General features: G+C 50.1%; 24 non-coding genes across 24 annotated transcripts; 16 read left to right on the top strand and 8 right to left on the bottom strand.

Moving 5' to 3' along the window:
* The first annotated feature begins 177 nt into the window (after positions 1-177).
* Trnap-ugg (transfer RNA proline (anticodon UGG)) lies at positions 178-249 on the top strand. Its single transcript has one exon. It is a non-coding gene; the product is annotated as a tRNA-Pro (tRNA).
* A 602-nt stretch (positions 250-851) lies between these two features.
* Positions 852-924, bottom strand: Trnav-uac (transfer RNA valine (anticodon UAC)). Its single transcript has one exon. It is a non-coding gene; the product is annotated as a tRNA-Val (tRNA).
* A 235-nt stretch (positions 925-1,159) lies between these two features.
* Positions 1,160-1,231, top strand: Trnap-cgg (transfer RNA proline (anticodon CGG)). The gene has a single exon. It is a non-coding gene; the product is annotated as a tRNA-Pro (tRNA).
* Positions 1,232-3,565: 2,334 nt separating this feature from the next.
* On the top strand, positions 3,566-3,637 carry Trnap-ugg (transfer RNA proline (anticodon UGG)). The gene has a single exon. It is a non-coding gene; the product is annotated as a tRNA-Pro (tRNA).
* A 602-nt stretch (positions 3,638-4,239) lies between these two features.
* On the bottom strand, positions 4,240-4,312 carry Trnav-uac (transfer RNA valine (anticodon UAC)). Its single transcript has one exon. It is a non-coding gene; the product is annotated as a tRNA-Val (tRNA).
* Positions 4,313-4,547: 235 nt separating this feature from the next.
* On the top strand, positions 4,548-4,619 carry Trnap-cgg (transfer RNA proline (anticodon CGG)). Its single transcript has one exon. It is a non-coding gene; the product is annotated as a tRNA-Pro (tRNA).
* A 2,083-nt stretch (positions 4,620-6,702) lies between these two features.
* Positions 6,703-6,774, top strand: Trnap-ugg (transfer RNA proline (anticodon UGG)). The gene has a single exon. It is a non-coding gene; the product is annotated as a tRNA-Pro (tRNA).
* A 602-nt stretch (positions 6,775-7,376) lies between these two features.
* Positions 7,377-7,449, bottom strand: Trnav-uac (transfer RNA valine (anticodon UAC)). The gene has a single exon. It is a non-coding gene; the product is annotated as a tRNA-Val (tRNA).
* A 235-nt stretch (positions 7,450-7,684) lies between these two features.
* On the top strand, positions 7,685-7,756 carry Trnap-cgg (transfer RNA proline (anticodon CGG)). Its single transcript has one exon. It is a non-coding gene; the product is annotated as a tRNA-Pro (tRNA).
* A 2,562-nt stretch (positions 7,757-10,318) lies between these two features.
* Positions 10,319-10,390, top strand: Trnap-ugg (transfer RNA proline (anticodon UGG)). The gene has a single exon. It is a non-coding gene; the product is annotated as a tRNA-Pro (tRNA).
* A 602-nt stretch (positions 10,391-10,992) lies between these two features.
* Positions 10,993-11,065, bottom strand: Trnav-uac (transfer RNA valine (anticodon UAC)). The gene has a single exon. It is a non-coding gene; the product is annotated as a tRNA-Val (tRNA).
* Positions 11,066-11,300: 235 nt separating this feature from the next.
* Positions 11,301-11,372, top strand: Trnap-cgg (transfer RNA proline (anticodon CGG)). Its single transcript has one exon. It is a non-coding gene; the product is annotated as a tRNA-Pro (tRNA).
* A 2,096-nt stretch (positions 11,373-13,468) lies between these two features.
* Positions 13,469-13,540, top strand: Trnap-ugg (transfer RNA proline (anticodon UGG)). Its single transcript has one exon. It is a non-coding gene; the product is annotated as a tRNA-Pro (tRNA).
* Positions 13,541-14,142: 602 nt separating this feature from the next.
* Trnav-uac (transfer RNA valine (anticodon UAC)) lies at positions 14,143-14,215 on the bottom strand. The gene has a single exon. It is a non-coding gene; the product is annotated as a tRNA-Val (tRNA).
* Positions 14,216-14,450: 235 nt separating this feature from the next.
* On the top strand, positions 14,451-14,522 carry Trnap-cgg (transfer RNA proline (anticodon CGG)). The gene has a single exon. It is a non-coding gene; the product is annotated as a tRNA-Pro (tRNA).
* Positions 14,523-16,606: 2,084 nt separating this feature from the next.
* Positions 16,607-16,678, top strand: Trnap-ugg (transfer RNA proline (anticodon UGG)). Its single transcript has one exon. It is a non-coding gene; the product is annotated as a tRNA-Pro (tRNA).
* A 602-nt stretch (positions 16,679-17,280) lies between these two features.
* Trnav-uac (transfer RNA valine (anticodon UAC)) lies at positions 17,281-17,353 on the bottom strand. Its single transcript has one exon. It is a non-coding gene; the product is annotated as a tRNA-Val (tRNA).
* Positions 17,354-17,588: 235 nt separating this feature from the next.
* Trnap-cgg (transfer RNA proline (anticodon CGG)) lies at positions 17,589-17,660 on the top strand. The gene has a single exon. It is a non-coding gene; the product is annotated as a tRNA-Pro (tRNA).
* Positions 17,661-19,745: 2,085 nt separating this feature from the next.
* On the top strand, positions 19,746-19,817 carry Trnap-ugg (transfer RNA proline (anticodon UGG)). The gene has a single exon. It is a non-coding gene; the product is annotated as a tRNA-Pro (tRNA).
* A 602-nt stretch (positions 19,818-20,419) lies between these two features.
* On the bottom strand, positions 20,420-20,492 carry Trnav-uac (transfer RNA valine (anticodon UAC)). The gene has a single exon. It is a non-coding gene; the product is annotated as a tRNA-Val (tRNA).
* Positions 20,493-20,727: 235 nt separating this feature from the next.
* On the top strand, positions 20,728-20,799 carry Trnap-cgg (transfer RNA proline (anticodon CGG)). The gene has a single exon. It is a non-coding gene; the product is annotated as a tRNA-Pro (tRNA).
* Positions 20,800-22,884: 2,085 nt separating this feature from the next.
* On the top strand, positions 22,885-22,956 carry Trnap-ugg (transfer RNA proline (anticodon UGG)). Its single transcript has one exon. It is a non-coding gene; the product is annotated as a tRNA-Pro (tRNA).
* Positions 22,957-23,558: 602 nt separating this feature from the next.
* Trnav-uac (transfer RNA valine (anticodon UAC)) lies at positions 23,559-23,631 on the bottom strand. The gene has a single exon. It is a non-coding gene; the product is annotated as a tRNA-Val (tRNA).
* Positions 23,632-23,866: 235 nt separating this feature from the next.
* On the top strand, positions 23,867-23,938 carry Trnap-cgg (transfer RNA proline (anticodon CGG)). Its single transcript has one exon. It is a non-coding gene; the product is annotated as a tRNA-Pro (tRNA).
* Positions 23,939-24,787: the final 849 nt, after the last annotated feature.

The raw sequence follows: 24,787 nt of genomic DNA, 5'->3' as shown, positions 1-24,787 counted from the left end.
GCTGTTCATAAGCAGAGTTCGATGAAGTTATTTCGCTTTTTATTCGGCGCCTTTAATATTCTTCTCATCAGTGGTGAGTGCTGCCTGCAGAAAGCGCTTATCTTGCGAATTCACGTGAAAGTTTGTGTTCCCTGGGAGATGCACTACTTGTGATTAGCTTGAGTGGTGCGGGCAGGTGGCTCGTTGGTCTAGGGGTATGATTCCTGCTTTGGGTGCAGGAAGTCCCGGGTTCAAATCCCGGACGAGCCCTGCCATTTTGACCGTGCTGAAGAGTAGGTGGAACTCAGTCCCGGTTGCAGCTCCTCAATGAAGAGTAAGACGCCTGTTATATCACGTGGATATAACAAGAATCCGGCACCAGTAAAGTACGTAGGTGGAATTCGGTAGAAAGGCAGACGGTAATTTTTCTTGCAACGGAAAACAAGGTTGTCTTTGCGGAATATGTGCACCGTGAGTGGAGATTCAGCTTGATTGTGCGACAGTCTACCTTCATCTTACTAGCGACGGCAACAACCAATGGGTGGGACGTAAGACTGAGCGTGGCTAAGAGTTTCTCATTATTAGTTACCTTCACACTTTGTCACAGCCGTGACAAGGCGAGTAGCGCGAGCTCAGGATAGCCAGTAGGAAGCGCACCTGAAGTAGCCCTGAAGAACCGGGTTGTATATTTTGCCAGCCATAATGGAGCTAGGGGCGTTCTCAGTTACCAAATACCGGTGCAATAAGAGAGCAACAGTATTTGACAGTAAAATGACGCCCTATCCATCTAGAATATGACATTGATTGTCTCTGCATACGCATCCGTGAGGTCATCCCGGAAATGAAATCCGATATACGGATTAAAATTGTTGTGTTCCCGCCCGGGATCGAACCGGGAACCTTCTGCGTGTAAAGCAGACGTGATAGCCGCTACACCACGGAAACGACGGTTCGTCTGATGTGCCACCCGGAGACTCGTGGTAGCAACAGTTTTCCTTCTGTGTTAGCAAGGGCATCGGCTACGAGCTCCCTCCGATTCGTGAGGTTCCTATAGTACAAGAAGTCGATGAAAACAATCCAACCGCGACAGCCAGAGAGAACGCTGGGTGAGCTGCAGCCGTACATGGTGAGACCATCAACGGTGGCGTCATTCACATGCAGTGTGTTTTCGGAACGAACAGGCTCGTTGGTCTAGGGGTATGATTCCTGCTTCGGGTGCAGGAGGTCCCGGGTTCAAATCCCGGACGAGCCCTTGCGTTTTGTACAACGGTGTGCTAACAAACCGCATGGCGGCGGCTGTTTCGCGCATTTCCAGGCCTCCAAGTCAGCGCTAAATCCGACAACCAGTTCTGAAACAGTTTCATTTGAGCCATGTGCACCCTGCTGGTGGAACGTTTGAAGTTGATTTAAATGGTCACAGTAGAGATCGTAGCAAGTGTCTTGCTGAGTGCGACGAAAACTTGTTTCCGCCCGCAATCGAACCGGGGACCTTGTGCGTGTTAGGCAGACGTTATAACCGCTACACCACGGAAACTGCTACGCTCTGCCCTCCACATGTGATACAACTTGTAGGACGATCGCCATTGTGGCGTAAAAATCACTTTGCGGAAACGCACAATGCCGGTATTTCGCATTCGTGTGAAACAATCGACAGCACCCTTGACTGCCTGAATGCCATGTCGAATAAGAGCTCAAGAAGTCATCGGAAACGCTCGAGGGAGAGTCCTCAGCAGCATCTGCTGCTCTTTCTTTCCTTACGAGATACCGTCGATTCGCGCAGTCGTTATTGCAAAAGATGTCACCAAAGGCGATCGCTTCGTTAGCGGCACGGCGCCTGGGCTCGGCGGAAACGCACAATGCCGGTATTTCGCATTCGTGTGAAACAATCGACAGCACCCTTGACTGCCTGAATGCCATGTCGAATAAGAGCTCAAGAAGTCATCGGAAACGCTCGAGGGAGAGTCCTCAGCAGCATCTGCTGCTCTTTCTTTCCTTACGAGATACCGTCGATTCGCGCAGTCGTTATTGCAAAAGATGTCACCAAAGGCGATCGCTTCGTTAGCGGCACGGCGCCTGGGCTCGGCGGAAACGCACAATGCCGGTATTTCGCATTCGTGTGAAACAATCGACAGCACCCTTGACTGCCTGAATGCCATGTCGAATAAGAGCTCAAGAAGTCATCGGAAACGCTCGAGGGAGAGTCCTCAGCAGCATCTGCTGCTCTTTCTTTCCTTACGAGATACCGTCGATTCGCGCAGTCGTTATTGCAAAAGATGTCACCAAAGGCGATCGCTTCGTTAGCGGCACGGCGCCTGGGCTCGGCGGCAGCTCTACATGGAGGCACCAGCAGCCCCAGCCCCTCCAGGCCGCCGCCGGCGCCACAGCGCAAGGAGTCGGCGCCCGCCCTGCAATGCCCCCTGTCGTTGCACATTCCACCCGCCTTTTATCCTCTCCATGTCTGACTCACTACCCTAAATGACGCTGCAGTCGACGTGCTTATTACTATCGCTTTTGGAAGAACCAAGGCGCAGTATTCTAGTGACGAACCGGTATTGCAAATTTGGATTAAGTAAAAATTTATTGTGTGGTCGAGCGACACCCCCGTCTCGCTCTTCCTAGATGATCGCTGCTGCGCGGAGTAACTCCTAGCGCGCCGATGGCTTCAGAGTTGGTCTTCTCGAAGTTTTGCTTTTGCACTGCATTCCGCAATCTTATAGTTACGTGCTTCGGTTTCCCGACGTTCTTGTGTTTAGTGCGTTCGGCTTCTCTTAACCCTTAGCCACCGCTTGCCGAAATTTCCACACTGTCATCTGTCGATCTGCAGAGCTCGATGAAAGTACCGCGGCCGTTCCTGAGCTCGTGAAACGGCCGAATCTGTAGTTGTTTCCAGATCTCTCCCACACAACGGCCTCCCGGAAGCTTGGATTACAGGAGTACGCCACTACTCCCAGCCGCTGAATTACCTTTGAAGCAGAATGACATGAGCTACACGCAGCTCCGATTTTTTTTTTTTTTTTTTTTTTTTTTTTTGGTGTCTGACCTACTTTGAAAGATTTTGTAGTCGATTTACTTACCACTATCGCTGTTGGAAGGAGGAAACCACGTGATAATCACACAGTATTCTAGAGACGATCAGGTAATGAAAATTTAGAATAAGTAAAACAGTATCAAAAGAAGTTGTGTGGTGGAGCGGCACATGCAATTCACGCTTCCTAGATGATCGTTGCTGCATAGAATAATTCTTTTGTCTGTGGCGTCTTCAGTATTCGTCTTCTGGAAGTTTTGCTTGCAGTATATTCTTCAATATTTTCATTATGAGTTGGTGCTTGCTTTCCCGATGTTATTTTGTTTAGTGCATTCGCCTTCTCTTAACCCTGAGAAACCACATACGGAAACTGAGGCACTGCCGGCTGTTCATAAGCAGAGTTCGATGAAGTTATTTCGCTTTTTATTCGGCGCCTTTAATATTCTTCTCATCAGTGGTGAGTGCTGCCTGCAGAAAGCGCTTATCTTGCGAATTCACGTGAAAGTTTGTGTTCCCTGGGAGATGCACTACTTGTGATTAGCTTGAGTGGTGCGGGCAGGTGGCTCGTTGGTCTAGGGGTATGATTCCTGCTTTGGGTGCAGGAAGTCCCGGGTTCAAATCCCGGACGAGCCCTGCCATTTTGACCGTGCTGAAGAGTAGGTGGAACTCAGTCCCGGTTGCAGCTCCTCAATGAAGAGTAAGACGCCTGTTATATCACGTGGATATAACAAGAATCCGGCACCAGTAAAGTACGTAGGTGGAATTCGGTAGAAAGGCAGACGGTAATTTTTCTTGCAACGGAAAACAAGGTTGTCTTTGCGGAATATGTGCACCGTGAGTGGAGATTCAGCTTGATTGTGCGACAGTCTACCTTCATCTTACTAGCGACGGCAACAACCAATGGGTGGGACGTAAGACTGAGCGTGGCTAAGAGTTTCTCATTATTAGTTACCTTCACACTTTGTCACAGCCGTGACAAGGCGAGTAGCGCGAGCTCAGGATAGCCAGTAGGAAGCGCACCTGAAGTAGCCCTGAAGAACCGGGTTGTATATTTTGCCAGCCATAATGGAGCTAGGGGCGTTCTCAGTTACCAAATACCGGTGCAATAAGAGAGCAACAGTATTTGACAGTAAAATGACGCCCTATCCATCTAGAATATGACATTGATTGTCTCTGCATACGCATCCGTGAGGTCATCCCGGAAATGAAATCCGATATACGGATTAAAATTGTTGTGTTCCCGCCCGGGATCGAACCGGGAACCTTCTGCGTGTAAAGCAGACGTGATAGCCGCTACACGACGGAAACGACGGTTCGTCTGATGTGCCACCCGGAGACTCGTGGTAGCAACAGTTTTCCTTCTGTGTTAGCAAGGGCATCGGCTACGAGCTCCCTCCGATTCGTGAGGTTCCTATAGTACAAGAAGTCGATGAAAACAATCCAACCGCGACAGCCAGAGAGAACGCTGGGTGAGCTGCAGCCGTACATGGTGAGACCATCAACGGTGGCGTCATTCACATGCAGTGTGTTTTCGGAACGAACAGGCTCGTTGGTCTAGGGGTATGATTCCTGCTTCGGGTGCAGGAGGTCCCGGGTTCAAATCCCGGACGAGCCCTTGCGTTTTGTACAACGGTGTGCTAACAAACCGCATGGCGGCGGCTGTTTCGCGCATTTCCAGGCCTCCAAGTCAGCGCTAAATCCGACAACCAGTTCTGAAACAGTTTCATTTGAGCCATGTGCACCCTGCTGGTGGAACGTTTGAAGTTGATTTAAATGGTCACAGTAGAGATCGTAGCAAGTGTCTTGCTGAGTGCGACGAAAACTTGTTTCCGCCCGCAATCGAACCGGGGACCTTGTGCGTGTTAGGCAGACGTTATAACCGCTACACCACGGAAACTGCTACGCTCTGCCCTCCACATGTGATACAACTTGTAGGACGATCGCCATTGTGGCGTAAAAATCACTTTGCGGAAACGCACAATGCCGGTATTTCGCATTCGTGTGAAACAATCGACAGCACCCTTGACTGCCTGAATGCCATGTCGAATAAGAGCTCAAGAAGTCATCGGAAACGCTCGAGGGAGAGTCCTCAGCAGCATCTGCTGCTCTTTCTTTCCTTACGAGATACCGTCGATTCGCGCAGTCGTTATTGCAAAAGATGTCACCAAAGGCGATCGCTTCGTTAGCGGCACGGCGCCTGGGCTCGGCGGAAACGCACAATGCCGGTATTTCGCATTCGTGTGAAACAATCGACAGCACCCTTGACTGCCTGAATGCCATGTCGAATAAGAGCTCAAGAAGTCATCGGAAACGCTCGAGGGAGAGTCCTCAGCAGCATCTGCTGCTCTTTCTTTCCTTACGAGATACCGTCGATTCGCGCAGTCGTTATTGCAAAAGATGTCACCAAAGGCGATCGCTTCGTTAGCGGCACGGCGCCTGGGCTCGGCGGCAGCTCTACATGGAGGCACCAGCAGCCCCAGCCCCTCCAGGCCGCCGCCGGCGCCACAGCGCAAGGAGCCGGCGCCCGCCCTGCAATGCCCCCTGTCGTTGCACATTCCACCCGCCTTTTATCCTCTCCATGTCTGACTCACTACCCTAAATGACGCTGCAGTCGACGTGCTTATTACTATCGCTTTTGGAAGAACCAAGGCGCAGTATTCTAGTGACGAACCGGTATTGCAAATTTGGATTAAGTAAAAATTTATTGTGTGGTCGAGCGACACCCCCGTCTCGCTCTTCCTAGATGATCGCTGCTGCGCGGAGTAACTCCTAGCGCGCCGATGGCTTCAGAGTTGGTCTTCTCGAAGTTTTGCTTTTGCACTGCATTCCGCAATCTTATAGTTACGTGCTTCGGTTTCCCGACGTTCTTGTGTTTAGTGCGTTCGGCTTCTCTTAACCCTTAGCCACCGCTTGCCGAAATTTCCACACTGTCATCTGTCGATCTGCAGAGCTCGATGAAGGTACCGCGGCCGTTCCTGAGCTCGTGAAACGGCCGAATCTGTAGTTGTTTCCAGATCTCTCCCACACAACGGCCTCCCGGAAGCTTGGATTACAGGAGTACGCCACTACTCCCAGCCGCTGAATTACCTTTGAAGCAGAATGACATGAGCTACACGCAGCTCCGATTTTTTTTTTTTTTTTTTGTGTCTGACCTACTTTGAAAGATTTTGTAGTCGATTTACTTACCACTATCGCTGTTGGAAGGAGGAAACCACGTGATAATCACACAGTATTCTAGAGACGATCAGGTAATGAAAATTTAGAATAAGTAAAACAGTATCAAAAGAAGTTGTGTGGTGGAGCGGCACATGCAATTCACGCTTCCTAGATGATCGTTGCTGCATAGAATAATTCTTTTGTCTGTGGCGTCTTCAGTATTCGTCTTCTGGAAGTTTTGCTTGCAGTATATTCTTCAATATTTTCATTATGAGTTGGTGCTTGCTTTCCCGATGTTATTTTGTTTAGTGCATTCGCCTTCTCTTAACCCTGAGAAACCACATACGGAAACTGAGGCACTGCCGGCTGTTCATAAGCAGAGTTCGATGAAGTTATTTCGCTTTTTATTCGGCGCCTTTAATATTCTTCTCATCAGTGGTGAGTGCTGCCTGCAGAAAGCGCTTATCTTGCGAATTCACGTGAAAGTTTGTGTTCCCTGGGAGATGCACTACTTGTGATTAGCTTGAGTGGTGCGGGCAGGTGGCTCGTTGGTCTAGGGGTATGATTCCTGCTTTGGGTGCAGGAGGTCCCGGGTTCAAATCCCGGACGAGCCCTGCCATTTTGACCGTGCTGAAGAGTAGGTGGAACTCAGTCCCGGTTGCAGCTCCTCAATGAAGAGTAAGACGCCTGTTATATCACGTGGATATAACAAGAATCCGGCACCAGTAAAGTACGTAGGTGGAATTCGGTAGAAAGGCAGACGGTAATTTTTCTTGCAACGGAAAACAAGGTTGTCTTTGCGGAATATGTGCACCGTGAGTGGAGATTCAGCTTGATTGTGCGACAGTCTACCTTCATCTTACTAGCGACGGCAACAACCAATGGGTGGGACGTAAGACTGAGCGTGGCTAAGAGTTTCTCATTATTAGTTACCTTCACACTTTGTCACAGCCGTGACAAGGCGAGTAGCGCGAGCTCAGGATAGCCAGTAGGAAGCGCACCTGAAGTAGCCCTGAAGAACCGGGTTGTATATTTTGCCAGCCATAATGGAGCTAGGGGCGTTCTCAGTTACCAAATACCGGTGCAATAAGAGAGCAACAGTATTTGACAGTAAAATGACGCCCTATCCATCTAGAATATGACATTGATTGTCTCTGCATACGCATCCGTGAGGTCATCCCGGAAATGAAATCCGATATACGGATTAAAATTGTTGTGTTCCCGCCCGGGATCGAACCGGGGACCTTCTGCGTGTAAAGCAGACGTGATAACCGCTACACCACGGAAACGACGGTTCGTCTGATGTGCCACCCGGAGACTCGTGGTAGCAACAGTTTTCCTTCTGTGTTAGCAAGGGCATCGGCTACGAGCTCCCTCCGATTCGTGAGGTTCCTATAGTACAAGAAGTCGATGAAAACAATCCAACCGCGACAGCCAGAGAGAACGCTGGGTGAGCTGCAGCCGTACATGGTGAGACCATCAACGGTGGCGTCATTCACATGCAGTGTGTTTTCGGAACGAACAGGCTCGTTGGTCTAGGGGTATGATTCCTGCTTCGGGTGCAGGAGGTCCCGGGTTCAAATCCCGGACGAGCCCTTGCGTTTTGTACAACGGTGTGCTAACAAACCGCATGGCGGCGGCTGTTTCGCGCATTTCCAGGCCTCCAAGTCAGCGCTAAATCCGACAACCAGTTCTGAAACAGTTTCATTTGAGCCATGTGCACCCTGCTGGTGGAACGTTTGAAGTTGATTTAAATGGTCACAGTAGAGATCGTAGCAAGTGTCTTGCTGAGTGCGACGAAAACTTGTTTCCGCCCGCAATCGAACCGGGGACCTTGTGCGTGTTAGGCAGACGTTATAACCGCTACACCACGGAAACTGCTACGCTCTGCCCTCCACATGTGATACAACTTGTAGGACGATCGCCATTGTGGCGTAAAAATCACTTTGCGGAAACGCACAATGCCGGTATTTCGCATTCGTGTGAAACAATCGACAGCACCCTTGACTGCCTGAATGCCATGTCGAATAAGAGCTCAAGAAGTCATCGGAAACGCTCGAGGGAGAGTCCTCAGCAGCATCTGCTGCTCTTTCTTTCCTTACGAGATACCGTCGATTCGCGCAGTCGTTATTGCAAAAGATGTCACCAAAGGCGATCGCTTCGTTAGCGGCACGGCGCCTGGGCTCGGCGGAAACGCACAATGCCGGTATTTCGCATTCGTGTGAAACAATCGACAGCACCCTTGACTGCCTGAATGCCATGTCGAATAAGAGCTCAAGAAGTCATCGGAAACGCTCGAGGGAGAGTCCTCAGCAGCATCTGCTGCTCTTTCTTTCCTTACGAGATACCGTCGATTCGCGCAGTCGTTATTGCAAAAGATGTCACCAAAGGCGATCGCTTCGTTAGCGGCACGGCGCCTGGGCTCGGCGGAAACGCACAATGCCGGTATTTCGCATTCGTGTGAAACAATCGACAGCACCCTTGACTGCCTGAATGCCATGTCGAATAAGAGCTCAAGAAGTCATCGGAAACGCTCGAGGGAGAGTCCTCAGCAGCATCTGCTGCTCTTTCTTTCCTTACGAGATACCGTCGATTCGCGCAGTCGTTATTGCAAAAGATGTCACCAAAGGCGATCGCTTCGTTAGCGGCACGGCGCCTGGGCTCGGCGGAAACGCACAATGCCGGTATTTCGCATTCGTGTGAAACAATCGACAGCACCCTTGACTGCCTGAATGCCATGTCGAATAAGAGCTCAAGAAGTCATCGGAAACGCTCGAGGGAGAGTCCTCAGCAGCATCTGCTGCTCTTTCTTTCCTTACGAGATACCGTCGATTCGCGCAGTCGTTATTGCAAAAGATGTCACCAAAGGCGATCGCTTCGTTAGCGGCACGGCGCCTGGGCTCGGCGGCAGCTCTACATGGAGGCACCAGCAGCCCCAGCCCCTCCAGGCCGCCGCCGGCGCCACAGCGCAAGGAGTCGGCGCCCGCCCTGCAATGCCCCCTGTCGTTGCACATTCCACCCGCCTTTTATCCTCTCCATGTCTGACTCACTACCCTAAATGACGCTGCAGTCGACGTGCTTATTACTATCGCTTTTGGAAGAACCAAGGCGCAGTATTCTAGTGACGAACCGGTATTGCAAATTTGGATTAAGTAAAAATTTATTGTGTGGTCGAGCGACACCCCCGTCTCGCTCTTCCTAGATGATCGCTGCTGCGCGGAGTAACTCCTAGCGCGCCGATGGCTTCAGAGTTGGTCTTCTCGAAGTTTTGCTTTTGCACTGCATTCCGCAATCTTATAGTTACGTGCTTCGGTTTCCCGACGTTCTTGTGTTTAGTGCGTTCGGCTTCTCTTAACCCTTAGCCACCGCTTGCCGAAATTTCCACACTGTCATCTGTCGATCTGCAGAGCTCGATGAAAGTACCGCGGCCGTTCCTGAGCTCGTGAAACGGCCGAATCTGTAGTTGTTTCCAGATCTCTCCCACACAACGGCCTCCCGGAAGCTTGGATTACAGGAGTACGCCACTACTCCCAGCCGCTGAATTACCTTTGAAGCAGAATGACATGAGCTACACGCAGCTCCGATTTTTTTTTTTTTTTTTTGGTGTCTGACCTACTTTGAAAGATTTTGTAGTCGATTTACTTACCACTATCGCTGTTGGAAGGAGGAAACCACGTGATAATCACACAGTATTCTAGAGACGATCAGGTAATGAAAATTTAGAATAAGTAAAACAGTATCAAAAGAAGTTGTGTGGTGGAGCGGCACATGCAATTCACGCTTCCTAGATGATCGTTGCTGCATAGAATAATTCTTTTGTCTGTGGCGTCTTCAGTATTCGTCTTCTGGAAGTTTTGCTTGCAGTATATTCTTCAATATTTTCATTATGAGTTGGTGCTTGCTTTCCCGATGTTATTTTGTTTAGTGCATTCGCCTTCTCTTAACCCTGAGAAACCACATACGGAAACTGAGGCACTGCCGGCTGTTCATAAGCAGAGTTCGATGAAGTTATTTCGCTTTTTATTCGGCGCCTTTAATATTCTTCTCATCAGTGGTGAGTGCTGCCTGCAGAAAGCGCTTATCTTGCGAATTCACGTGAAAGTTTGTGTTCCCTGGGAGATGCACTACTTGTGATTAGCTTGAGTGGTGCGGGCAGGTGGCTCGTTGGTCTAGGGGTATGATTCCTGCTTTGGGTGCAGGAGGTCCCGGGTTCAAATCCCGGACGAGCCCTGCCATTTTGACCGTGCTGAAGAGTAGGTGGAACTCAGTCCCGGTTGCAGCTCCTCAATGAAGAGTAAGACGCCTGTTATATCACGTGGATATAACAAGAATCCGGCACCAGTAAAGTACGTAGGTGGAATTCGGTAGAAAGGCAGACGGTAATTTTTCTTGCAACGGAAAACAAGGTTGTCTTTGCGGAATATGTGCACCGTGAGTGGAGATTCAGCTTGATTGTGCGACAGTCTACCTTCATCTTACTAGCGACGGCAACAACCAATGGGTGGGACGTAAGACTGAGCGTGGCTAAGAGTTTCTCATTATTAGTTACCTTCACACTTTGTCACAGCCGTGACAAGGCGAGTAGCGCGAGCTCAGGATAGCCAGTAGGAAGCGCACCTGAAGTAGCCCTGAAGAACCGGGTTGTATATTTTGCCAGCCATAATGGAGCTAGGGGCGTTCTCAGTTACCAAATACCGGTGCAATAAGAGAGCAACAGTATTTGACAGTAAAATGACGCCCTATCCATCTAGAATATGACATTGATTGTCTCTGCATACGCATCCGTGAGGTCATCCCGGAAATGAAATCCGATATACGGATTAAAATTGTTGTGTTCCCGCCCGGGATCGAACCGGGAACCTTCTGCGTGTAAAGCAGACGTGATAGCCGCTACACGACGGAAACGACGGTTCGTCTGATGTGCCACCCGGAGACTCGTGGTAGCAACAGTTTTCCTTCTGTGTTAGCAAGGGCATCGGCTACGAGCTCCCTCCGATTCGTGAGGTTCCTATAGTACAAGAAGTCGATGAAAACAATCCAACCGCGACAGCCAGAGAGAACGCTGGGTGAGCTGCAGCCGTACATGGTGAGACCATCAACGGTGGCGTCATTCACATGCAGTGTGTTTTCGGAACGAACAGGCTCGTTGGTCTAGGGGTATGATTCCTGCTTCGGGTGCAGGAGGTCCCGGGTTCAAATCCCGGACGAGCCCTTGCGTTTTGTACAACGGTGTGCTAACAAACCGCATGGCGGCGGCTGTTTCGCGCATTTCCAGGCCTCCAAGTCAGCGCTAAATCCGACAACCAGTTCTGAAACAGTTTCATTTGAGCCATGTGCACCCTGCTGGTGGAACGTTTGAAGTTGATTTAAATGGTCACAGTAGAGATCGTAGCAAGTGTCTTGCTGAGTGCGACGAAAACTTGTTTCCGCCCGCAATCGAACCGGGGACCTTGTGCGTGTTAGGCAGACGTTATAACCGCTACACCACGGAAACTGCTACGCTCTGCCCTCCACATGTGATACAACTTGTAGGACGATCGCCATTGTGGCGTAAAAATCACTTTGCGGAAACGCACAATGCCGGTATTTCGCATTCGTGTGAAACAATCGACAGCACCCTTGACTGCCTGAATGCCATGTCGAATAAGAGCTCAAGAAGTCATCGGAAACGCTCGAGGGAGAGTCCTCAGCAGCATCTGCTGCTCTTTCTTTCCTTACGAGATACCGTCGATTCGCGCAGTCGTTATTGCAAAAGATGTCACCAAAGGCGATCGCTTCGTTAGCGGCACGGCGCCTGGGCTCGGCGGAAACGCACAATGCCGGTATTTCGCATTCGTGTGAAACAATCGACAGCACCCTTGACTGCCTGAATGCCATGTCGAATAAGAGCTCAAGAAGTCATCGGAAACGCTCGAGGGAGAGTCCTCAGCAGCATCTGCTGCTCTTTCTTTCCTTACGAGATACCGTCGATTCGCGCAGTCGTTATTGCAAAAGATGTCACCAAAGGCGATCGCTTCGTTAGCGGCACGGCGCCTGGGCTCGGCGGCAGCTCTACATGGAGGCACCAGCAGCCCCAGCCCCTCCAGGCCGCCGCCGGCGCCACAGCGCAAGGAGTCGGCGCCCGCCCTGCAATGCCCCCTGTCGTTGCACATTCCACCCGCCTTTTATCCTCTCCATGTCTGACTCACTACCCTAAATGACGCTGCAGTCGACGTGCTTATTACTATCGCTTTTGGAAGAACCAAGGCGCAGTATTCTAGTGACGAACCGGTATTGCAAATTTGGATTAAGTAAAAATTTATTGTGTGGTCGAGCGACACCCCCGTCTCGCTCTTCCTAGATGATCGCTGCTGCGCGGAGTAACTCCTAGCGCGCCGATGGCTTCAGAGTTGGTCTTCTCGAAGTTTTGCTTTTGCACTGCATTCCGCAATCTTATAGTTACGTGCTTCGGTTTCCCGACGTTCTTGTGTTTAGTGCGTTCGGCTTCTCTTAACCCTTAGCCACCGCTTGCCGAAATTTCCACACTGTCATCTGTCGATCTGCAGAGCTCGATGAAAGTACCGCGGCCGTTCCTGAGCTCGTGAAACGGCCGAATCTGTAGTTGTTTCCAGATCTCTCCCACACAACGGCCTCCCGGAAGCTTGGATTACAGGAGTACGCCACTACTCCCAGCCGCTGAATTACCTTTGAAGCAGAATGACATGAGCTACACGCAGCTCCGATTTTTTTTTTTTTTTTTTTTTTTTTTTTTTGGTGTCTGACCTACTTTGAAAGATTTTGTAGTCGATTTACTTACCACTATCGCTGTTGGAAGGAGGAAACCACGTGATAATCACACAGTATTCTAGAGACGATCAGGTAATGAAAATTTAGAATAAGTAAAACAGTATCAAAAGAAGTTGTGTGGTGGAGCGGCACATGCAATTCACGCTTCCTAGATGATCGTTGCTGCATAGAATAATTCTTTTGTCTGTGGCGTCTTCAGTATTCGTCTTCTGGAAGTTTTGCTTGCAGTATATTCTTCAATATTTTCATTATGAGTTGGTGCTTGCTTTCCCGATGTTATTTTGTTTAGTGCATTCGCCTTCTCTTAACCCTGAGAAACCACATACGGAAACTGAGGCACTGCCGGCTGTTCATAAGCAGAGTTCGATGAAGTTATTTCGCTTTTTATTCGGCGCCTTTAATATTCTTCTCATCAGTGGTGAGTGCTGCCTGCAGAAAGCGCTTATCTTGCGAATTCACGTGAAAGTTTGTGTTCCCTGGGAGATGCACTACTTGTGATTAGCTTGAGTGGTGCGGGCAGGTGGCTCGTTGGTCTAGGGGTATGATTCCTGCTTTGGGTGCAGGAAGTCCCGGGTTCAAATCCCGGACGAGCCCTGCCATTTTGACCGTGCTGAAGAGTAGGTGGAACTCAGTCCCGGTTGCAGCTCCTCAATGAAGAGTAAGACGCCTGTTATATCACGTGGATATAACAAGAATCCGGCACCAGTAAAGTACGTAGGTGGAATTCGGTAGAAAGGCAGACGGTAATTTTTCTTGCAACGGAAAACAAGGTTGTCTTTGCGGAATATGTGCACCGTGAGTGGAGATTCAGCTTGATTGTGCGACAGTCTACCTTCATCTTACTAGCGACGGCAACAACCAATGGGTGGGACGTAAGACTGAGCGTGGCTAAGAGTTTCTCATTATTAGTTACCTTCACACTTTGTCACAGCCGTGACAAGGCGAGTAGCGCGAGCTCAGGATAGCCAGTAGGAAGCGCACCTGAAGTAGCCCTGAAGAACCGGGTTGTATATTTTGCCAGCCATAATGGAGCTAGGGGCGTTCTCAGTTACCAAATACCGGTGCAATAAGAGAGCAACAGTATTTGACAGTAAAATGACGCCCTATCCATCTAGAATATGACATTGATTGTCTCTGCATACGCATCCGTGAGGTCATCCCGGAAATGAAATCCGATATACGGATTAAAATTGTTGTGTTCCCGCCCGGGATCGAACCGGGAACCTTCTGCGTGTAAAGCAGACGTGATAGCCGCTACACGACGGAAACGACGGTTCGTCTGATGTGCCACCCGGAGACTCGTGGTAGCAACAGTTTTCCTTCTGTGTTAGCAAGGGCATCGGCTACGAGCTCCCTCCGATTCGTGAGGTTCCTATAGTACAAGAAGTCGATGAAAACAATCCAACCGCGACAGCCAGAGAGAACGCTGGGTGAGCTGCAGCCGTACATGGTGAGACCATCAACGGTGGCGTCATTCACATGCAGTGTGTTTTCGGAACGAACAGGCTCGTTGGTCTAGGGGTATGATTCCTGCTTCGGGTGCAGGAGGTCCCGGGTTCAAATCCCGGACGAGCCCTTGCGTTTTGTACAACGGTGTGCTAACAAACCGCATGGCGGCGGCTGTTTCGCGCATTTCCAGGCCTCCAAGTCAGCGCTAAATCCGACAACCAGTTCTGAAACAGTTTCATTTGAGCCATGTGCACCCTGCTGGTGGAACGTTTGAAGTTGATTTAAATGGTCACAGTAGAGATCGTAGCAAGTGTCTTGCTGAGTGCGACGAAAACTTGTTTCCGCCCGCAATCGAACCGGGGACCTTGTGCGTGTTAGGCAGACGTTATAACCGCTACACCACGGAAACTGCTACGCTCTGCCCTCCACATGTGATACAACTTGTAGGACGATCGCCATTGTGGCGTAAAAATCACTTTGCGGAAACGCACAATGCCGGTATTTCGCATTCGTGTGAAACAATCGACAGCACCCTTGACTGCCTGAATGCCATGTCGAATAAGAGCTCAAGAAGTCATCGGAAACGCTCGAGGGAGAGTCCTCAGCAGCATCTGCTGCTCTTTCTTTCCTTACGAGATACCGTCGATTCGCGCAGTCGTTATTGCAAAAGATGTCACCAAAGGCGATCGCTTCGTTAGCGGCACGGCGCCTGGGCTCGGCGGAAACGCACAATGCCGGTATTTCGCATTCGTGTGAAACAATCGACAGCACCCTTGACTGCCTGAATGCCATGTCGAATAAGAGCTCAAGAAGTCATCGGAAACGCTCGAGGGAGAGTCCTCAGCAGCATCTGCTGCTCTTTCTTTCCTTACGAGATACCGTCGATTCGCGCAGTCGTTATTGCAAAAGATGTCACCAAAGGCGATCGCTTCGTTAGCGGCACGGCGCCTGGGCTCGGCGGCAGCTCTACATGGAGGCACCAGCAGCCCCAGCCCCTCCAGGCCGCCGCCGGCGCCACAGCGCAAGGAGCCGGCGCCCGCCCTGCAATGCCCCCTGTCGTTGCACATTCCACCCGCCTTTTATCCTCTCCATGTCTGACTCACTACCCTAAATGACGCTGCAGTCGACGTGCTTATTACTATCGCTTTTGGAAGAACCAAGGCGCAGTATTCTAGTGACGAACCGGTATTGCAAATTTGGATTAAGTAAAAATTTATTGTGTGGTCGAGCGACACCCCCGTCTCGCTCTTCCTAGATGATCGCTGCTGCGCGGAGTAACTCCTAGCGCGCCGATGGCTTCAGAGTTGGTCTTCTCGAAGTTTTGCTTTTGCACTGCATTCCGCAATCTTATAGTTACGTGCTTCGGTTTCCCGACGTTCTTGTGTTTAGTGCGTTCGGCTTCTCTTAACCCTTAGCCACCGCTTGCCGAAATTTCCACACTGTCATCTGTCGATCTGCAGAGCTCGATGAAAGTACCGCGGCCGTTCCTGAGCTCGTGAAACGGCCGAATCTGTAGTTGTTTCCAGATCTCTCCCACACAACGGCCTCCCGGAAGCTTGGATTACAGGAGTACGCCACTACTCCCAGCCGCTGAATTACCTTTGAAGCAGAATGACATGAGCTACACGCAGCTCCGATTTTTTTTTTTTTTTTTTGGTGTCTGACCTACTTTGAAAGATTTTGTAGTCGATTTACTTACCACTATCGCTGTTGGAAGGAGGAAACCACGTGATAATCACACAGTATTCTAGAGACGATCAGGTAATGAAAATTTAGAATAAGTAAAACAGTATCAAAAGAAGTTGTGTGGTGGAGCGGCACATGCAATTCACGCTTCCTAGATGATCGTTGCTGCATAGAATAATTCTTTTGTCTGTGGCGTCTTCAGTATTCGTCTTCTGGAAGTTTTGCTTGCAGTATATTCTTCAATATTTTCATTATGAGTTGGTGCTTGCTTTCCCGATGTTATTTTGTTTAGTGCATTCGCCTTCTCTTAACCCTGAGAAACCACATACGGAAACTGAGGCACTGCCGGCTGTTCATAAGCAGAGTTCGATGAAGTTATTTCGCTTTTTATTCGGCGCCTTTAATATTCTTCTCATCAGTGGTGAGTGCTGCCTGCAGAAAGCGCTTATCTTGCGAATTCACGTGAAAGTTTGTGTTCCCTGGGAGATGCACTACTTGTGATTAGCTTGAGTGGTGCGGGCAGGTGGCTCGTTGGTCTAGGGGTATGATTCCTGCTTTGGGTGCAGGAAGTCCCGGGTTCAAATCCCGGACGAGCCCTGCCATTTTGACCGTGCTGAAGAGTAGGTGGAACTCAGTCCCGGTTGCAGCTCCTCAATGAAGAGTAAGACGCCTGTTATATCACGTGGATATAACAAGAATCCGGCACCAGTAAAGTACGTAGGTGGAATTCGGTAGAAAGGCAGACGGTAATTTTTCTTGCAACGGAAAACAAGGTTGTCTTTGCGGAATATGTGCACCGTGAGTGGAGATTCAGCTTGATTGTGCGACAGTCTACCTTCATCTTACTAGCGACGGCAACAACCAATGGGTGGGACGTAAGACTGAGCGTGGCTAAGAGTTTCTCATTATTAGTTACCTTCACACTTTGTCACAGCCGTGACAAGGCGAGTAGCGCGAGCTCAGGATAGCCAGTAGGAAGCGCACCTGAAGTAGCCCTGAAGAACCGGGTTGTATATTTTGCCAGCCATAATGGAGCTAGGGGCGTTCTCAGTTACCAAATACCGGTGCAATAAGAGAGCAACAGTATTTGACAGTAAAATGACGCCCTATCCATCTAGAATATGACATTGATTGTCTCTGCATACGCATCCGTGAGGTCATCCCGGAAATGAAATCCGATATACGGATTAAAATTGTTGTGTTCCCGCCCGGGATCGAACCGGGGACCTTCTGCGTGTAAAGCAGACGTGATAACCGCTACACCACGGAAACGACGGGTCGTCTGATGTGCCACCCGGAGACTCGTGGTAGCAACAGTTTTCCTTCTGTGTTAGCAAGGGCATCGGCTACGAGCTCCCTCCGATTCGTGAGGTTCCTATAGTACAAGAAGTCGATGAAAACAATCCAACCGCGACAGCCAGAGAGAACGCTGGGTGAGCTGCAGCCGTACATGGTGAGACCATCAACGGTGGCGTCATTCACATGCAGTGTGTTTTCGGAACGAACAGGCTCGTTGGTCTAGGGGTATGATTCCTGCTTCGGGTGCAGGAGGTCCCGGGTTCAAATCCCGGACGAGCCCTTGCGTTTTGTACAACGGTGTGCTAACAAACCGCATGGCGGCGGCTGTTTCGCGCATTTCCAGGCCTCCAAGTCAGCGCTAAATCCGACAACCAGTTCTGAAACAGTTTCATTTGAGCCATGTGCACCCTGCTGGTGGAACGTTTGAAGTTGATTTAAATGGTCACAGTAGAGATCGTAGCAAGTGTCTTGCTGAGTGCGACGAAAACTTGTTTCCGCCCGCAATCGAACCGGGGACCTTGTGCGTGTTAGGCAGACGTTATAACCGCTACACCACGGAAACTGCTACGCTCTGCCCTCCACATGTGATACAACTTGTAGGACGATCGCCATTGTGGCGTAAAAATCACTTTGCGGAAACGCACAATGCCGGTATTTCGCATTCGTGTGAAACAATCGACAGCACCCTTGACTGCCTGAATGCCATGTCGAATAAGAGCTCAAGAAGTCATCGGAAACGCTCGAGGGAGAGTCCTCAGCAGCATCTGCTGCTCTTTCTTTCCTTACGAGATACCGTCGATTCGCGCAGTCGTTATTGCAAAAGATGTCACCAAAGGCGATCGCTTCGTTAGCGGCACGGCGCCTGGGCTCGGCGGAAACGCACAATGCCGGTATTTCGCATTCGTGTGAAACAATCGACAGCACCCTTGACTGCCTGAATGCCATGTCGAATAAGAGCTCAAGAAGTCATCGGAAACGCTCGAGGGAGAGTCCTCAGCAGCATCTGCTGCTCTTTCTTTCCTTACGAGATACCGTCGATTCGCGCAGTCGTTATTGCAAAAGATGTCACCAAAGGCGATCGCTTCGTTAGCGGCACGGCGCCTGGGCTCGGCGGCAGCTCTACATGGAGGCACCAGCAGCCCCAGCCCCTCCAGGCCGCCGCCGGCGCCACAGCGCAAGGAGCCGGCGCCCGCCCTGCAATGCCCCCTGTCGTTGCACATTCCACCCGCCTTTTATCCTCTCCATGTCTGACTCACTACCCTAAATGACGCTGCAGTCGACGTGCTTATTACTATCGCTTTTGGAAGAACCAAGGCGCAGTATTCTAGTGACGAACCGGTATTGCAAATTTGGATTAAGTAAAAATTTATTGTGTGGTCGAGCGACACCCCCGTCTCGCTCTTCCTAGATGATCGCTGCTGCGCGGAGTAACTCCTAGCGCGCCGATGGCTTCAGAGTTGGTCTTCTCGAAGTTTTGCTTTTGCACTGCATTCCGCAATCTTATAGTTACGTGCTTCGGTTTCCCGACGTTCTTGTGTTTAGTGCGTTCGGCTTCTCTTAACCCTTAGCCACCGCTTGCCGAAATTTCCACACTGTCATCTGTCGATCTGCAGAGCTCGATGAAAGTACCGCGGCCGTTCCTGAGCTCGTGAAACGGCCGAATCTGTAGTTGTTTCCAGATCTCTCCCACACAACGGCCTCCCGGAAGCTTGGATTACAGGAGTACGCCACTACTCCCAGCCGCTGAATTACCTTTGAAGCAGAATGACATGAGCTACACGCAGCTCCGATTTTTTTTTTTTTTTTTTTGGTGTCTGACCTACTTTGAAAGATTTTGTAGTCGATTTACTTACCACTATCGCTGTTGGAAGGAGGAAACCACGTGATAATCACACAGTATTCTAGAGACGATCAGGTAATGAAAATTTAGAATAAGTAAAACAGTATCAAAAGAAGTTGTGTGGTGGAGCGGCACATGCAATTCACGCTTCCTAGATGATCGTTGCTGCATAGAATAATTCTTTTGTCTGTGGCGTCTTCAGTATTCGTCTTCTGGAAGTTTTGCTTGCAGTATATTCTTCAATATTTTCATTATGAGTTGGTGCTTGCTTTCCCGATGTTATTTTGTTTAGTGCATTCGCCTTCTCTTAACCCTGAGAAACCACATACGGAAACTGAGGCACTGCCGGCTGTTCATAAGCAGAGTTCGATGAAGTTATTTCGCTTTTTATTCGGCGCCTTTAATATTCTTCTCATCAGTGGTGAGTGCTGCCTGCAGAAAGCGCTTATCTTGCGAATTCACGTGAAAGTTTGTGTTCCCTGGGAGATGCACTACTTGTGATTAGCTTGAGTGGTGCGGGCAGGTGGCTCGTTGGTCTAGGGGTATGATTCCTGCTTTGGGTGCAGGAAGTCCCGGGTTCAAATCCCGGACGAGCCCTGCCATTTTGACCGTGCTGAAGAGTAGGTGGAACTCAGTCCCGGTTGCAGCTCCTCAATGAAGAGTAAGACGCCTGTTATATCACGTGGATATAACAAGAATCCGGCACCAGTAAAGTACGTAGGTGGAATTCGGTAGAAAGGCAGACGGTAATTTTTCTTGCAACGGAAAACAAGGTTGTCTTTGCGGAATATGTGCACCGTGAGTGGAGATTCAGCTTGATTGTGCGACAGTCTACCTTCATCTTACTAGCGACGGCAACAACCAATGGGTGGGACGTAAGACTGAGCGTGGCTAAGAGTTTCTCATTATTAGTTACCTTCACACTTTGTCACAGCCGTGACAAGGCGAGTAGCGCGAGCTCAGGATAGCCAGTAGGAAGCGCACCTGAAGTAGCCCTGAAGAACCGGGTTGTATATTTTGCCAGCCATAATGGAGCTAGGGGCGTTCTCAGTTACCAAATACCGGTGCAATAAGAGAGCAACAGTATTTGACAGTAAAATGACGCCCTATCCATCTAGAATATGACATTGATTGTCTCTGCATACGCATCCGTGAGGTCATCCCGGAAATGAAATCCGATATACGGATTAAAATTGTTGTGTTCCCGCCCGGGATCGAACCGGGGACCTTCTGCGTGTAAAGCAGACGTGATAACCGCTACACCACGGAAACGACGGTTCGTCTGATGTGCCACCCGGAGACTCGTGGTAGCAACAGTTTTCCTTCTGTGTTAGCAAGGGCATCGGCTACGAGCTCCCTCCGATTCGTGAGGTTCCTATAGTACAAGAAGTCGATGAAAACAATCCAACCGCGACAGCCAGAGAGAACGCTGGGTGAGCTGCAGCCGTACATGGTGAGACCATCAACGGTGGCGTCATTCACATGCAGTGTGTTTTCGGAACGAACAGGCTCGTTGGTCTAGGGGTATGATTCCTGCTTCGGGTGCAGGAGGTCCCGGGTTCAAATCCCGGACGAGCCCTTGCGTTTTGTACAACGGTGTGCTAACAAACCGCATGGCGGCGGCTGTTTCGCGCATTTCCAGGCCTCCAAGTCAGCGCTAAATCCGACAACCAGTTCTGAAACAGTTTCATTTGAGCCATGTGCACCCTGCTGGTGGAACGTTTGAAGTTGATTTAAATGGTCACAGTAGAGATCGTAGCAAGTGTCTTGCTGAGTGCGACGAAAACTTGTTTCCGCCCGCAATCGAACCGGGGACCTTGTGCGTGTTAGGCAGACGTTATAACCGCTACACCACGGAAACTGCTACGCTCTGCCCTCCACATGTGATACAACTTGTAGGACGATCGCCATTGTGGCGTAAAAATCACTTTGCGGAAACGCACAATGCCGGTATTTCGCATTCGTGTGAAACAATCGACAGCACCCTTGACTGCCTGAATGCCATGTCGAATAAGAGCTCAAGAAGTCATCGGAAACGCTCGAGGGAGAGTCCTCAGCAGCATCTGCTGCTCTTTCTTTCCTTACGAGATACCGTCGATTCGCGCAGTCGTTATTGCAAAAGATGTCACCAAAGGCGATCGCTTCGTTAGCGGCACGGCGCCTGGGCTCGGCGGAAACGCACAATGCCGGTATTTCGCATTCGTGTGAAACAATCGACAGCACCCTTGACTGCCTGAATGCCATGTCGAATAAGAGCTCAAGAAGTCATCGGAAACGCTCGAGGGAGAGTCCTCAGCAGCATCTGCTGCTCTTTCTTTCCTTACGAGATACCGTCGATTCGCGCAGTCGTTATTGCAAAAGATGTCACCAAAGGCGATCGCTTCGTTAGCGGCACGGCGCCTGGGCTCGGCGGCAGCTCTACATGGAGGCACCAGCAGCCCCAGCCCCTCCAGGCCGCCGCCGGCGCCACAGCGCAAGGAGCCGGCGCCCGCCCTGCAATGCCCCCTGTCGTTGCACATTCCACCCGCCTTTTATCCTCTCCATGTCTGACTCACTACCCTAAATGACGCTGCAGTCGACGTGCTTATTACTATCGCTTTTGGAAGAACCAAGGCGCAGTATTCTAGTGACGAACCGGTATTGCAAATTTGGATTAAGTAAAAATTTATTGTGTGGTCGAGCGACACCCCCGTCTCGCTCTTCCTAGATGATCGCTGCTGCGCGGAGTAACTCCTAGCGCGCCGATGGCTTCAGAGTTGGTCTTCTCGAAGTTTTGCTTTTGCACTGCATTCCGCAATCTTATAGTTACGTGCTTCGGTTTCCCGACGTTCTTGTGTTTAGTGCGTTCGGCTTCTCTTAACCCTTAGCCACCGCTTGCCGAAATTTCCACACTGTCATCTGTCGATCTGCAGAGCTCGATGAAAGTACCGCGGCCGTTCCTGAGCTCGTGAAACGGCCGAATCTGTAGTTGTTTCCAGATCTCTCCCACACAACGGCCTCCCGGAAGCTTGGATTACAGGAGTACGCCACTACTCCCAGCCGCTGAATTACCTTTGAAGCAGAATGACATGAGCTACACGCAGCTCCGATTTTTTTTTTTTTTTTTTTGGTGTCTGACCTACTTTGAAAGATTTTGTAGTCGATTTACTTACCACTATCGCTGTTGGAAGGAGGAAACCACGTGATAATCACACAGTATTCTAGAGACGATCAGGTAATGAAAATTTAGAATAAGTAAAACAGTATCAAAAGAAGTTGTGTGGTGGAGCGGCACATGCAATTCACGCTTCCTAGATGATCGTTGCTGCATAGAATAATTCTTTTGTCTGTGGCGTCTTCAGTATTCGTCTTCTGGAAGTTTTGCTTGCAGTATATTCTTCAATATTTTCATTATGAGTTGGTGCTTGCTTTCCCGATGTTATTTTGTTTAGTGCATTCGCCTTCTCTTAACCCTGAGAAACCACATACGGAAACTGAGGCACTGCCGGCTGTTCATAAGCAGAGTTCGATGAAGTTATTTCGCTTTTTATTCGGCGCCTTTAATATTCTTCTCATCAGTGGTGAGTGCTGCCTGCAGAAAGCGCTTATCTTGCGAATTCACGTGAAAGTTTGTGTTCCCTGGGAGATGCACTACTTGTGATTAGCTTGAGTGGTGCGGGCAGGTGGCTCGTTGGTCTAGGGGTATGATTCCTGCTTTGGGTGCAGGAAGTCCCGGGTTCAAATCCCGGACGAGCCCTGCCATTTTGACCGTGCTGAAGAGTAGGTGGAACTCAGTCCCGGTTGCAGCTCCTCAATGAAGAGTAAGACGCCTGTTATATCACGTGGATATAACAAGAATCCGGCACCAGTAAAGTACGTAGGTGGAATTCGGTAGAAAGGCAGACGGTAATTTTTCTTGCAACGGAAAACAAGGTTGTCTTTGCGGAATATGTGCACCGTGAGTGGAGATTCAGCTTGATTGTGCGACAGTCTACCTTCATCTTACTAGCGACGGCAACAACCAATGGGTGGGACGTAAGACTGAGCGTGGCTAAGAGTTTCTCATTATTAGTTACCTTCACACTTTGTCACAGCCGTGACAAGGCGAGTAGCGCGAGCTCAGGATAGCCAGTAGGAAGCGCACCTGAAGTAGCCCTGAAGAACCGGGTTGTATATTTTGCCAGCCATAATGGAGCTAGGGGCGTTCTCAGTTACCAAATACCGGTGCAATAAGAGAGCAACAGTATTTGACAGTAAAATGACGCCCTATCCATCTAGAATATGACATTGATTGTCTCTGCATACGCATCCGTGAGGTCATCCCGGAAATGAAATCCGATATACGGATTAAAATTGTTGTGTTCCCGCCCGGGATCGAACCGGGGACCTTCTGCGTGTAAAGCAGACGTGATAACCGCTACACCACGGAAACGACGGTTCGTCTGATGTGCCACCCGGAGACTCGTGGTAGCAACAGTTTTCCTTCTGTGTTAGCAAGGGCATCGGCTACGAGCTCCCTCCGATTCGTGAGGTTCCTATAGTACAAGAAGTCGATGAAAACAATCCAACCGCGACAGCCAGAGAGAACGCTGGGTGAGCTGCAGCCGTACATGGTGAGACCATCAACGGTGGCGTCATTCACATGCAGTGTGTTTTCGGAACGAACAGGCTCGTTGGTCTAGGGGTATGATTCCTGCTTCGGGTGCAGGAGGTCCCGGGTTCAAATCCCGGACGAGCCCTTGCGTTTTGTACAACGGTGTGCTAACAAACCGCATGGCGGCGGCTGTTTCGCGCATTTCCAGGCCTCCAAGTCAGCGCTAAATCCGACAACCAGTTCTGAAACAGTTTCATTTGAGCCATGTGCACCCTGCTGGTGGAACGTTTGAAGTTGATTTAAATGGTCACAGTAGAGATCGTAGCAAGTGTCTTGCTGAGTGCGACGAAAACTTGTTTCCGCCCGCAATCGAACCGGGGACCTTGTGCGTGTTAGGCAGACGTTATAACCGCTACACCACGGAAACTGCTACGCTCTGCCCTCCACATGTGATACAACTTGTAGGACGATCGCCATTGTGGCGTAAAAATCACTTTGCGGAAACGCACAATGCCGGTATTTCGCATTCGTGTGAAACAATCGACAGCACCCTTGACTGCCTGAATGCCATGTCGAATAAGAGCTCAAGAAGTCATCGGAAACGCTCGAGGGAGAGTCCTCAGCAGCATCTGCTGCTCTTTCTTTCCTTACGAGATACCGTCGATTCGCGCAGTCGTTATTGCAAAAGATGTCACCAAAGGCGATCGCTTCGTTAGCGGCACGGCGCCTGGGCTCGGCGGAAACGCACAATGCCGGTATTTCGCATTCGTGTGAAACAATCGACAGCACCCTTGACTGCCTGAATGCCATGTCGAATAAGAGCTCAAGAAGTCATCGGAAACGCTCGAGGGAGAGTCCTCAGCAGCATCTGCTGCTCTTTCTTTCCTTACGAGATACCGTCGATTCGCGCAGTCGTTATTGCAAAAGATGTCACCAAAGGCGATCGCTTCGTTAGCGGCACGGCGCCTGGGCTCGGCGGAAACGCACAATGCCG

This window comes from Schistocerca nitens, chromosome 2 (assembly GCF_023898315.1).
Source record: "Schistocerca nitens isolate TAMUIC-IGC-003100 chromosome 2, iqSchNite1.1, whole genome shotgun sequence".
Taxonomy (NCBI): Eukaryota; Metazoa; Arthropoda; class Insecta; order Orthoptera; family Acrididae; genus Schistocerca; species Schistocerca nitens.
Note: the sequence above shows the minus strand (reverse complement) of the source record. Positions and strands in the feature narration are given on the sequence as shown.